Here is a 13,905-nt window from a genome sequence, read left to right as displayed (position 1 = left end):
ATCTGTACAGTATTCCCTGAAAGAGTTCCCTAGCGGAAAAACTTCCAATTCCGGATTAAGTGGCGGATGGCGACAGCCTGGATTCGGCAGTCCTGCTGCTGTCACTAGCCTGGGACCTCGTAGGTCTGAGTGATAAAGCCCCGGCCGCGCCCTCAGCGGGAGCCAAGCTTTCCCTCGGTGAGAGCAGCTCCAGCTGTGGTGGCGGCCAGGCTATTCCAGCCCTAGTGTGGGTGTCCATAGAGAGGTAGAGGTACGTCGGAGTTGGGGTGGGCGGGGGAGTGGCCTGCAGCGTCACTCCTGCAAGTGGCAGCCACTCCAGAGTGGCGCGGGCAGGGGGCGTGGGGAGACGTAGGTATATTTATTCTGGCGTGAGAGCGGGATGCTGGGACAGCTCTACGCTGCCGGAGGAGCTGTCCTGAGTCGAGAGCAGACTGTTCTCCCGAAAAGGCTAAGAAACCAGCGCCGGTCATTGGCCAGGTGGGGGCAGCCGTGGTGCGGTGGCCGAACGCACAGAAAAATTTCGGGAGTTGTGGAAGTCCCTTCGGGGTTGATGGGGCGCAGTTTGGCTCAGCCAGGAGCGATGAAGGGGCATGTCCAGCTCAGCCGTGAGATGTTGGGGCGCAAAGTCAGGCTCCCCCGGGAGGTGACAAGGGTATAATGTCCAGGTCAGCCTTGGAGTGATGGGGGGCGCAGTCTCAGACTCAGCCGGGAAGTGATGAAGGTGCAGAGTCAAGCTCAGCTGGGAGGTTATGGGGGCTCTGGGTTAGGCTCAACCTGGAGTTGATGGGTGCCGCAGCGTGGGGCGCTGCTTGGGGGGCCTGCTCCGGCAACCGGGCGGTCAGGTGCTGTTCCTGGGCGCCGCAGCGAGAGGCGCTGAGCGCCGGCGTTCGCAGCTCGCCCTGAGCTGGGGCAGCGGGAGGAGCCCTGCGCGGTCACCGCCTCCTCCGGCCACAGGCTCCTCCTCTCCCCCCGCCTTCTTCGTCTCGCCTGCCCGAGCGCCCAATCAACAGCCCTCGGCCCCGCAGAGCCGGGTTGCTTGTCTGGGCGGCGGAGGCTGAGCGCGACCGAAGCGAGCCGCGGCGCCCGCCGACCAGGGACAGGCGGGACTCCCGGAACCCCGCTTTGCTCAGCGCGGCCGCCCCCGCTTCACTGTCGCGCGGACGCTTCGGCCCGAGCCGCCCGGGCCACGATTCTCCTCCTCTTCCTCCCGGAGGGGAAGGAACGGAGACGGCGGAGTAGCTGCTCCGGAGAGAGCAAGTCGAGGCCCTTGCCCCTGAGGCTCGGGACTGGAGGAGAAGGAGGCGGAGGCGGAGGGAAGTGCGCGTCATTCCCGAGAGGAGAGTGTTTCACCTCCTGGCAGAGGCTGCGGCTGCCAGTTGCGTAAAAGCGGCAGCGGCGGCGGACCGGGGCTGGAGGGGCTCCCTGGCAATGGAGGGAAGATCCAGACCCTGGGACGCCAGGAGCTCGGCTCTGTCTCTTTGGACTGCTGTGTAGGCACCTGAATTAGCCGACGCTAAGCGGGGGAGGGGAAGGTAAGAAGCAACGGGGTCACCAGCCCCCCCCCCCCCGCCCTGCCTCCCTTGCTGCCCGCTGGGGGCCACTGCCAGGACGCGGACCATGGTCCTCCGCTCCTTCCCGGCTCCCGGCAGTCAGGCATTGGGGCATTTCTATTGAAATGGCAAAATCCTCCCGCCTCCCACAGCACCCTCCCGCCCTCCCCCCGCGCGCCGCCTTTCTCCTCTTTGGATTAGGAGTAACAAGACTCCCCCGAGTAAGTCCTGTCCATAAGAAAGGGTCTTTGGGAACCACATCTTGATTTCTTTCTCTCCCTCGCTCTTTTCATTGCTTTTACGGGGAAGCAAACAATGGACCTTTGAAAGTCGGTGTGAACAGTCTTAAACTTTCTGGAGAGGGCTGGCTTGGGGGAATAAACCCCACAGGAAGCCGACTACAGTGAAAGGTTGGTGGAATGTGCATTGCAGAGTTTCGGCTTCAGTGAGCGCGCGCGTACGCGTTTGTGGTAATCTTTGTCTCTTTATTACCTTGGGTTGGTGCCCCCCCCCACGTCTCCTACCCCAGTTTCTTTTAGTTAAGGTAAGGCGACTCTTTAAGATCTCCTGCAGCTTTCTTTAAAGCTGGGGAAAGGCTTAGCACTGGCCCCCACTTCCAGCTTTCCTCTGCAAAGTTGGGAGGTCTTGGCAAAGGAAGGGCGTCCGGCTCTGTGAGGACCCCTAAGTGCTGCGGTTAATGCTGGTTGCTACACCCCTTGTAATAAAACCAAGGTTCTGACGTCCCTGGATGCTGTCTGCTGAGGGTTGATTTGTGTCCCCAGATTTCCCGTGGAGCGGAAGCCGCTCACTTAAATTCTCCGCATTAAGTTAGGAAAACAGACTTTGATATATGTCTCCTTTCATCAGCAGTAAGGGTTAAAGATAGAGTGCTTAATAATTTTAAGAACTTTCATTCCGCACAGGAGACACTCACTGGCTTGTGTTCACTCCCCTTGTTTCAGTGTGACTGTGATGCGATGTTGCATAATTGCGCATGTTGAGGGTGTGCAGATACTATCTTCGTGAGCTCTTCCCAGTACAAAGTGAGAAGAATTTAGAGCAAGGGGAATGGAGGGAGGTTTCACCTGAGCTGAGTTGAGTCCTCAAAGAAGCCAGGCTTACCTGTTGGAAATGTCTCTGTTTTAAAAGCAAATACATTTAGGTTCTGATGAACCTATGGGCAGGACAGGAATAAAGACGCAGACGTAGAGAATGCACTTGAGGACACCGGGAGGGGGAAGGGTAAGCTGGGACGAAGTGAGAGAGTAGAATTGACATATATACGCTACCAAATGTAAAATAGATAGCTAGTGGGAAGCCGTTGCCTCGCACTGGGAGATCAGCTCGGTGCTTTGTGACCACCTAGAAGGGTGGGATAGGGAGGTTGGGAGGGAGACGCAAGAGGGAGGGGATATGGGGATATATGTATACATATAGCTGATTCACTTTGTTATACAGTAGAAACTAACACAGCATTGTAAAGCAATTATACTCCAATAAAGATGTTAAAAAATAAAATAAAAACAAATACATTTAAAATATTTAGCCTTATGGTTCTTTGGTTGTCTAGAAAGGAGCTGTTAATGTTTGTTTGACCCTTGAAGGAAACTTGCTATTTTCACAATTGGTCTGGGCATCATACTTTGGTTGTGTCTTCGATTAGCTATGCAAAGCGTTCTTTTGAGTTTGCATTTCTGGGCAAACTCCTTCACTTCCTCTGCTTAGTAAACATTGGGTAGCACCTTTTGGTGCTTTATCCTTTACATTAAAACCACTCCTCTCAATTTTCTGTGTACCTGCACTACAGGATCTGTGTGTGTGTGTGTAACTGGAAGTCTTGTGGTTTTCAGTTCATTCCACCTGATGCTGTCTTATCTGAATGTGTTTACAGGCCCAGAAAAGTAGGTTAGAAGTGAATTCTGAGTCATCACCTGTTTCCCTTTAACAGTCTGAATGAGCAAGCAAGGTGAGGACTGGGCACTGTGGGTGTGTGTGTGTGGACAGGAAAATTGAATCAGTGAATTCTTACATGGTACTTGTTTAGATTTCCTTTGTCACAGCTAATTGAGTAAAAGTCTCTCTTTTTTTTTTAAGGATTATTGGGGTTTTTTTGTTTGTTTGTTTATTTATTTATTTTGGCTGCATTGGGTCTTGGTTGCTGCACGCGGGCTTTCTCTAGTTGCGGCGAGTGGGGGCTATTCTTCGTTATGGTGCACGGGCTTCTCATTGTGGTGGCTTCTCTTGCTGTGGAGCATGGGCTCTAGGTGCTCAGGCTTCAGTAGTTACAGAACACAAGCTCAGTAGTTGTGGCTTGTGGGCTCTAGAGCGCAGGCTCAGTAGTTGTGGCACACGGGCTTAGTTGCTGTAGAGCACAGGCTCAATAGTTGTGGCACACGGGCTTAGTTGCTCTGCGGCATGTGGGATCTTCCTGGACCAGGGCTCGAACCCGTGTCCCCTGCATTGGTAGGCAGATTCTTAACCACTGCACCACCAGGGAAGTCCCATAAAGTCTCTTTTCTTGATTTGGCCTATAATCCCTCAAATTTTCAAAAGTCAGGAAACTTTCACAACAGGAAACCAGAATGGGGCAACACCTCATTCATGTTCTAATAGACATAATCAAGCCTGTTCTCAAACAGCTATCTTGGAAATGAAGAGGAAACAAAGCAGAGAGTAAGGTAGTCTTGTGGGCCATTTCTGAATTTGAAAAGTTACTACTTACTAGCTATGTGCCTCTGGGCAAGTTTCTGAAATTGAGAATGATGAACCACATGTCAGAAAGAGAAAATTTAAATTATCATTGTCAAATTAACAGTTTTAGACTCACATGAGATGCTGAATGTAAATGTGTACCTTGTAAACTGCTGTAAAATATTTATGAGTATTGCATCGTCCACCCACCCACCATCCCTTCAGCTAACAATTATTAATCACCTATTGTGTGTCAGGCTTTCTGGAAGCAATCTGATTGCCCACTCTCTTTGTGGAGTGTTCTTTTTGGTAGGGAGAGGGAGTTGGATGAATTGGTTGAAATTCGAGAGGTCACAAGGAGCAAAGATAGGGACTTCCCTGGGTGTCCAGTGGTTAAGACTCCTCGCTGCCAGTGCTGGGGGCGCCAGTTCAATCCCTGGTCGGGGAACTAAGGTCCCACATGCCTCGAGGCCAAAAACAAAAACCCCACAAAAAACAAGGAGCAAAGATAACCTGGTGGCTTCCATCTATAAAGAAAGATAAAACAGTCTTTGCTGTTGAAGAAATGAGTCTATCAGGTACGAAAGGAAATGAACAATTAGAAAGCCCAATAAGTGTTTGGAGAATTATGCATAGAATGCTTTAAGAACCCAGAGGAGGATCAGATTGGGAATGGGAGGGGGAAGCAATTTAGTGAAAAATAAAATTTACTAAATCAGACATAATAGTAGGGGCTGAAAACTGGTGTTAGAGGTACCATTTTGAAATGTAAAGATTGGAGGACTTGAAGTCAGAATTGAGTTTAAAACAAAGCTCTGACAATTGTTAACCATTTACTTATTGGGCAGATCCCCAAATTCTTCACATATTGTTTCTTCATCTGTAAAATAACTTTATGGAATTCTTTGAGGATTAACTTTGATTTAATTTGCTGTGTATATGATAAAGTACCATACAAGCTAATACTGTTTGGTACTTTCAAAATATGTTCTTTTTAAAAGCTGTAAATAGATACAGTTTATAACTTAGTCTAATTGGTCTCAGTCACAGATTTCTATTTTATTGGCCCTTGCCTGAGTGTGTTGAATCCCATCCTGAGTGCAAGTCTTCAGCTGTTGTCATATGGTGAGTCTCACTTGTTCAGGCATCTTCATCTCAGCCATAGGAAATCTTTTCATCGCGTTTGGATTGTGAACACTAATTAGAAGGATGGGCTGTCTAATACAGTACATCAATTGAGAGGGGCTTGTCTGGGTCTGTACTGTAACTTCCGTACTCTTCTCCCTCCCTCCCAAGTTAGGCTAGTCCTTCTGTTTGTCTTGATCCTAACAAAATGAATATAGAAAAGGAAAAAGAAAGGACAAGAAAAACTATACATCTACATTTTTGAGACCATGAAAATCACCCTTAGTAGTTTTCTCCATTTGTATAGAGGTGTAATTTTCAACTACACTATTAAAGAAAGGCTGTGCTCTCAATAGCAACAGCTGCTGTCTAGGTGAAACTTGAATCTGTAAGCAGTACTTGCTTTAATATACTTGCCTTAATTCTCCGCTTGAAATGGACTTAAGCTCATCTGACATTTTAATAAATTGCCTTTGATAGAAATCCATACTCAGATATTTAAAACTGCCATGTTAAATGTGACTTTTTTGGGGAAGGGTGGTATGACTATAAATCAGTTCGCAGGACAGTTACACATGCTGAATCTTAGCATGCAGTTTGAATGGGCCTCAAAAATAATATTAAAATGAGGAAGTTGAGACCCAGAGAGGCTAACTAATTAGGTAAGGTCATGTAGTAAATTAATGGCTGAGCAGGGACAAGAACCCCTTTGTCCCTATTTCCAGCCAGCATATTTTTTTCTACAATATACTCTAATTTGTTACTCTTTGGTTTTGTTAGCAATTTAGTTATTTTAATGTTTTAATAGTGAAATAATTTGCATTCTGGCTTAGAAATCTACTGTGCCCAAGTTTAAGGCAGACACTATACCTTCTGTTTTGTTTGGGAGAAGCTAGATATGATATGGTGCACAGAGTGGGGTGAAGCTACTTGTAATAAATTTGTCAGATAAGGAACTAAGTGTAAAAGTAACGTTAACTTTACTTGCATTTTCTATAAATAGTCTACTAATTTAAAATATTGTCAAAGTGCACATTTTTTAAAAGAAGCAAGTTCTTCTTCTAAGAAACATTACTCAGATTTGTGTTGTGAAACATATGATAAAAGCATACTAGAAATAGGTTTGCATGTTCTTTTGTTTTTCCTGTACTTGCTTTGGGAAGCCTTTAATGCTGGTTGTTAGAAACTATGCCCAGCAAATATTTTGTTACATTCCCAAGATGTGCAAGGCACTGTGCAAGTTGCTGTGAATGATACAAAGATGTGTGAGGCATAGGGTCTTTATTAAAATGTCTCTTTGCAAAAAGTGAAACAGACTCAAAGCTGTGTATGACTTAAAACTCAGAATTGCTATCTCCCAGCAAATCAGTCCTTTGATCTAGTAGGCAAATCTGCTCTGAAATTGTTATTATTAGACTAACCAGACTTGTAACAAGATATTTATTTTCATTACATGGTGACAAGTGATAAACCTTTCACTTTATTTACTTTATCAGGGCTTCATCTTAGTTTGGACAATAAGTAAAACTTTGGCAGCGTTCGATGAGATTTTATATTATGAAAAGTTTGCCTAGGAGAGCTTGTGGCGGTCTTAGCTTTAATGTATTTTAAAAACGACTTTAACATTGCATAGAAGTGCGACTGGAACATTGTTTTTGCCTGAAAAGGTTGCAGCTTAAGACAATCCATATTGAGCAACTGAGAAAAGAATTGTCCTCATTGACTCTGAGTTTGATGTTAGTATCTTAAAACATATGCATATTCACCACAAACTAGATGTCATGCCTGATTTCTAAGTCTCTCCGAAGAGTGAAATTATTATTGATCTGGGGGCTCTTGCCTAATTACTGGTTTGTGCTTGGAGACTGCAAGCTTTCTCTTATCATAATGGTCTCTGCTAATGGTAACTCACTTCCCTGAAGAATGAGTGAGGTTTTTTGTTTCTTGTTTTTTAACACAATGAGGTTGGAAAATTCATTATTAACATTTAAGAGATTGGAAAGATTAAGTTTAGCACAAGGACAAATGCCTGATTCCGGTTACAGAAGAAATGAGAAAAATGAGTCATTTTTTAAAAATTGTGGCCCAAAAAAACCCCACACACATACCATTCATTGTTTTTATTTTTTTTATTTTTATTTTTTTTTTTTGCGGTACGCAGGCCTCTCACTGTCGTGGCCTCTCCCGTTGCGGAGCACAGGCTCCGGACACGCAGGCTCAGCGGCCATGGCTCACGGGCCCAGCCGCTCCGCGGCATGTGGGATCCTCCCAGACCGGGGCACGAACCCATGTCCCCTGCATCGGCAGGCAGACTCTCAACCACTGCGCCACCAGGGAAGCCCCCATTCATTGTTTTTAATACCACCAGTGCCACCACTATAAAGTCAACGTTGTATGAGGATTTAAAAAATATTATACTTCATTAATGCAAAAGATATGGCTTTAATTGTTCAATAGATGCTTGGTGATAGCCATTCCCCAACCATCCAATGCCATATACTCAGACAGAATGAAGTGCTGGTAATGTTGAGAAGCTAGCAGTTTGGTAGCAAGTGGGCTGTGTATGAAGGTATAGGTGAAAAGGCCAAATGAGAGATAAATCGTCTTATCCGCATGATTAATGACATCTTTTGATGGATATTAGTTGCTGCTTGCCCAAGTGCCTGTCCTTACCATATGGCCCCCCTTCACAATATATGGTCAGTTCATGGATAACCTTCCCCAGCTGCCTGGTTACCATGTTGTCTGAACTTGGCTTTAGTCTTAAAGTATTTCTTCTTGCTCCCTGTTTGTGCTTGTCCTCATCACTTGAGCTCATTACTCAGCCCCTGTTTACCTGTCCTGCTACTGCTGGCAGTATTCTATCCCTGTTCAGCCATGCAAAGTCCAGCCTCTGCTCTGGTGCTGAGTAATTGCTCGTTCACTGGGGGTCCTGCCTTTTGACTGTCTGGTACCCCTGAATTTGACAAATGTCAAGGAGACTGTGGAAGGGGTGTAATATGGTCCCTATGGTAGGCCTAGGTTTCACAAGCCTTAGGAGGACAGGGACTGTGATTTTTTTGTATTTTGGCCAGGAACTCAGGAACTCATCTGCAGGTGACACCTGCCAGCCAGCCTTCTGGAGCACACGAAAGACATCATGAGTTTGTTGTTTTCTCCCTATATTGCTTATTGTTGGACAGTGTGTTGTCTTTTTTTTTTTTTTTTGCGGTACGTGGGCCTCTTACTGTTGTGGCCTCTCCTGTTGTGGAGCACAGGCTCCGGACGTGCAGGCTCAGCGGCCATGGCTCACGGGCCCAGCCGCTCCACGGCATGTGGGATCTTCCCGGACTGGGGCACGAACCCGCGTCCCCTGCATCGGCAGGCGGACTCTCAACCACTGCGCCACCAGGGAAGCCCAGTGTGTTGTCATTTTAGTGGCAGAGTTCAGTGGTAGATTTTAGTTCACACATGCAAAGGAAGGTATTAGTAGTAGTCTGATGGTATACATTTGGGTAAGTAAGTTTGGGATTTAATAAAATCAGGCTATCACCCCTTTAGACACACCAGCCTAGTGTCTTTGCCTCAACATATATTGTAATTACTTGTTTACCTGTGTCATCGTCTGACACCCACCCCCTGCAAACGCTAGGCTATGCGCTTCTTGAAGGTAGAGATCATGTATATTTTTTGCACCACTGGGTCCCAATCATCTAGCAAAATCCTGTCTCATAAGCAATCCCCAAACCTGAACGCATTCCCTGTTTGGTAAGGTTGTCTCTTAAATATACTGTATGAAAAATAGGCTATGTGTTGTAGGTTAAAAAATATATATACATTTGGATTCTGATCCTGCACCTGCCATTAATAGAAACTTTGCTTTGATGTTGGATTGAGTAGCCTGGATCACTTCAGTCTGGGCATCTCATTATTCATCTGGAATATTTCTTAGTTTGAAAGGCATGTCAAAACATACTTGGTATATGTTTCCTACTGTCATTGCATTTTGATGTCTGTATATCACTGGATCATAAACTTTTGGTACACCTGTACTTATTTATCAAACACATCTCTGTTGTCTTTTCTTTTTTCCCCACCTTTCAACATTCTACCAACATGACTTTCTTGAATTTTTCTTCTGGAGAAGCATCTTAAAGCTTTGTCCCTGGCACTCGGCAGAGAATGCAGCCCACAGGCAGCTCTGCCCTTTGCTATGACCTTAATTAAATCAGCCTTCCTCAGGTCAGACTTAGGCTTTGGTTCTTTCTTTCGAAGGCCAGCTGCAAGGCTGATGACATGCCTGCGTCTGCCATTGTGTGCCTCTGCACAGCCATCCATCACTGTCAGCAGGTTGGGAGTCTCTCTGCTGTGTCCTCCCAGCCAGTGGGGAAAAAGGGCGAGGGGGGATGGTCTAAAGACCCTTGAGAGGGAGGGGAGAAAAAAGAACAGCTTTCAGTAGAAAGAATTAAGGAGAAAAAGGAATCTGAGGAATAATAGTCGGAAGAAAGGAAACAGAAGCGAAGAGCAGAGAACTGGTAGGTAAAATGACCCTCTCCTTCTCTCTCCAATTTTCCAAGTTGAAGAACAATCATGCTCTAGTTTTGCTTATCCATTAGTTCTTTACTTCTACCCAGAGGCCTACGTACTTTGCTCTTTTTAAAAAATTTTATTTTTGATTGGACGAGGAATGTGAGATATTGTTCAGTTGTCACCCTTTCTACCCGCCTTGGTCTGTAGATCTGTATTTTTGCCCCTTTTGTTTCTCTTTTGTTTCCCGGGATAATGTTCTCCAGCCTTTTCGCTCTATCAGCCATCTTGGCTTTAGGGTCAAGCATTGCTTTTCACGGATGGTTCTGAAAAAAGACAGGATTAATGAGTATATTTGGTGGCAGAAAAATCAGACATCTGCCTCCTAAGTGAGGGGAGTAAAATAATGAATTAAACTATTTCTTAAAGGTCACTTACTTAACTTTAAAGTGGGAAAGTGTTCACTAGGTTTACTTTGGGCATTAGATATTATAGATAAAGACTCTGTTTTGAGGGACTATATTTTAACAGGAGATTCCAATAGAATTTGCCAAGGATATATACACTTTAGTGAAATTGTAGCTAATTTGCTAATCTGAAATCCTTAAATACAGACCCATGAGCATATATTGTTTCGTTGTTTTCCACGAAAGCAAACTCTTGGTATTTGTAGTTAATTTTTGTTTTCCAGGGATTTACTGTTTCCTGACTATAGTTTTCTAGCAAAGAGAGTATAGATTAAATGAAAAGTGAATTTCTAAGCAGGGAAAAAAATGTCTTCTAACTTTAAATAATAATTATTCCAAGTCAAATGCTTAGTGGGAAAAAATTTCTTTCTAGTAAATTTAGTCTTTTTAGGACTATATGTTTGAAATATTCCTTGTGATTTCTTGGTATTGTGGTTGAATTAGAGTTAGTGTGTATTGAGAGAATTATTTCCTTTTGAGGGGGGAGATAATGTGAACAATATATGGTACCAAACTGGAAGTCAGGTGCATATTGACATTTATATATAATAGTAGGTTAACTTTTGAGTATATCATTCATCATATGTGTCTAAATTGACCAAGTGGAGAAAAGAAGGTAGAAGATTAGAATTAGAGTGTCTCAGTACCTTATCCTTTCACTTCATAGGGAATTGTTTATGGTTCAAGGTTGGTGCATTCCCCTTCTATTTCTGAACATTGGCCTCGGTGTGATCAGCTTAGTGAAATGAGCAGGAATCAAGGCAGGTAAACTAACTATGCAAAGTGTCTTATTTCTTGGGAATGTGCCAGACAATTGCAGGTGCTAGTGACTCATCCCGATTTGGAGAGTTGAAGGACAAAGACAGAAAGGCTATGACAAGTGCTGGGTAATAATGGAGAATGTGTGAATGTGACAGTGTGAAGGCACTGTCCTGTTTAGAAGTCTCAGGGTATTCATTTCTTTGGGAGTCTGCTTAAACAAAACCAAGCAGATCTCTGAATGAAAGTGAACTTATTTTTTTCCCCACCATCTGTCTATTTTCTCTCAAATAGCTATAGGAATAGATCTAGCATTTATGCTGAATTCCTTTGCAGTCATTGTTGTAGAAAAATGTGTTTTATCTTGTTTGGTCTGGGAATAGAATATGTAATAAAGTATATTCTGCTAAACTATGTATAAGAGAATTCCCCCTCTCTGAAACTCTCTTTGTTTTATCCTTTGCCTTTGAAAATCTTTATATGAGAATATTGATGGCGCTTAAATATTTGACAGTTTGTGAAATTGAAGATCCTAAAAGTCAACTTTGCTAAGTTTGTTTTTTACTGAATAGTTTTGTCTGATTGAGTTGTTGAGCTCATTGTTTATCAACTACAGACATAATCTGAATCTAAAACAAAACTAGATGAAACATCCTACCTCCTACTCCCCCGCCCCAACAAAAAATACCCAAACCTGAAAATCACCTTGTGGTTATTCTCTCTTGTCCTTCTCTTAAAAATAGGAGATTGGAAGTTAGAACCATTAATTGAAAGTTCAAGGCCATTAGGAGCTAGTTAAGAATTTTGTTAGGTCATGATTACTAGTAATTATAAACAAAATTATCATTTGTTTTCATGATAATTCGCGAACACCTCTCTTTCCTGGCATAATTTACTTTTATTTTTGCTGTGACTGAGCATACCAGTCCGTGTGTTACAAAGAACTACTAAGATCTTAATAAAAGGAAAAGTTTCCTTAGTCAGGTTTTGGCCAGTTGTACTGAAACTCTCAGAAAGTAGACTAATTTATAGAACTGACCTTTAGGTTGGATACTGTTTCAAGAATTATGTCCTTGATCAAAGAAAGATAAACTTGAGGAGATCATGCCAGTTTCTTGACTGTTCCTACAAGCCTGAATTTTCCATTCAAAAATAAGTTTTTAAACCAAGTGTAGGCAGGATTTAAAAGAGCTTAAATGAGTCAAAAGTATTGCATTTTCATTAGGTGGTCAGTATGATGGGGCCAATATGCATGGCATAGCAATGGGCTGTGGGACACCCCTACGTTGGGTTGGAGGGGCTGGATGATTTTGCACTATAGGGCAAGTGTCCTCAACCACTGTGTAAGTGATAAACACTTGTGGTAGGCAATTGGCCTTCTGTATTAGTAGCTCAGCAGTAGAAAGAAAATGAAAACTCAACCCTTTTAAAGGGTTCTTAGGAGTTTTGAATTAATTTGCCGCTATCTCTGTATTGAGAAGACTTTTCCTTTGATCATAGCATTTATTTGCTGTCAGCATAACAATATAAAGTGGAATGGAACATCTCCTTTTTCCTAAGTACGTACTGCATTTCATGGTGTGTGGTTAAAACTTACAAATATTGGGCCTCCCTGGTGGCGCAGTGGTTGAGAGTCCGCCTGCCGATGCAGGGGACACGGGTTCGTGCCCCGATCCCGGAGGATCCCACATGCCGCGGAGCGGCTGGGCCCGCGGGCCATGGCCGCGGGGCCTGTGTGTCCGGAGCCTGTGCTCCGCAACGGGAGAGGCCACAGCAGTGAGAGGCCCGCGTACAGCAAAAAAAAAAAAAAAAAACTTACAAATATTGTGAAAAGTTGAGTTTGTCTAGATGGTTTGCTGTTCTTTATCTTTAGAATTTCTTTTTGTAGTTGTTAATACCTTTTAGTCACCCACTAGATTGCATATTAGCATTTTGTAAAAATTAATGCGTTGACTTTTTTGCTTGAAGTAGTAAATGTTCTCAATTTTTCCCAAATTAGGGTAACTAATATAGAAATTAGACAAATTTCCCAGAGCCTCAAGGATGTTGAAAAAGGAGTAAATGGGAAATTCCAATCTGTGTGTGTGTGTGTGTGTGTGTGTGTGTGACAGAGAGAGAGAGAGAGAGAGAGGAAAACAGTATGTTCTAAGTTCAGTAAGCACTTACTGAATTCCTACTGGGTGTAAGTTCCTGTGAGAATACCAAGAAGAGTAAGGTGTTGTCCCTGCTCTCAAGAGGCTTTTGGTCAACTGCAGGAGATGGACACGTACTTACATTAACTGAAACATAAGGCAGAGAGCAAGGTGATTCAATAAGAGTTTTAAACAGAGTACAGGGAAGAACAGGCAGGGAACTTATTGTGGAATCCTGAGAAGCCTTCATGGATAAAATAGCACAGTATTTGAAAACTTTATAGGAGACTATCTCAATTTTCTTAAAATCATGCCCCTTTTTAATAGGTCAAAAAACCCCAACTATGATCTCCTTTAATGTTGTTGAAATTTCAAAATAAATTACTTTCTGTGATTATTGTAATTTATAATCAAATTAATTAGTTGAATACTCTTACCAACTGTAAGCCTCTCCCACAGTTACTGTTTGAGTTTATACACTCTTTTTATCCAAGAGAAGAATTTTATTTAAAATAACCGCAAATTTTTAAGGTATTTTTTTTTTTTTTGTGAGGGCAACTGAGAATTTGACAAAAGTACTAGGTTTTGAATGCTACCCCTTTTTTCAGTATTTGCATATCTTTAAGTTGTTATGATTTTTTCGTACTTTTAGTTATTTCTTTCATTATCTACTTT

General features: G+C 43.4%; 1 protein-coding gene across 1 annotated transcript in view; it reads left to right on the top strand.

Moving 5' to 3' along the window:
* Positions 1-1,026: 1,026 nt before the first annotated feature.
* The window catches only part of CEMIP2 (cell migration inducing hyaluronidase 2), an 83,210-nt gene continuing 70,331 nt past the window's right edge, over positions 1,027-13,905 (top strand). The window contains exon 1 of the mRNA XM_060102303.1: positions 1,027-1,532. The gene's annotated coding sequence lies outside the window, so the exon portion shown is untranslated. The remainder of the gene's footprint in view (positions 1,533-13,905) is intronic.

This window comes from Mesoplodon densirostris, chromosome 6 (genome assembly GCF_025265405.1).
Source record: "Mesoplodon densirostris isolate mMesDen1 chromosome 6, mMesDen1 primary haplotype, whole genome shotgun sequence".
NCBI classification, from domain to species: domain Eukaryota; kingdom Metazoa; phylum Chordata; class Mammalia; order Artiodactyla; family Ziphiidae; genus Mesoplodon; species Mesoplodon densirostris.
The sequence above is the reverse complement of the archived record's forward strand: the minus strand, read 5'-3'. Positions and strand labels throughout refer to the sequence as shown.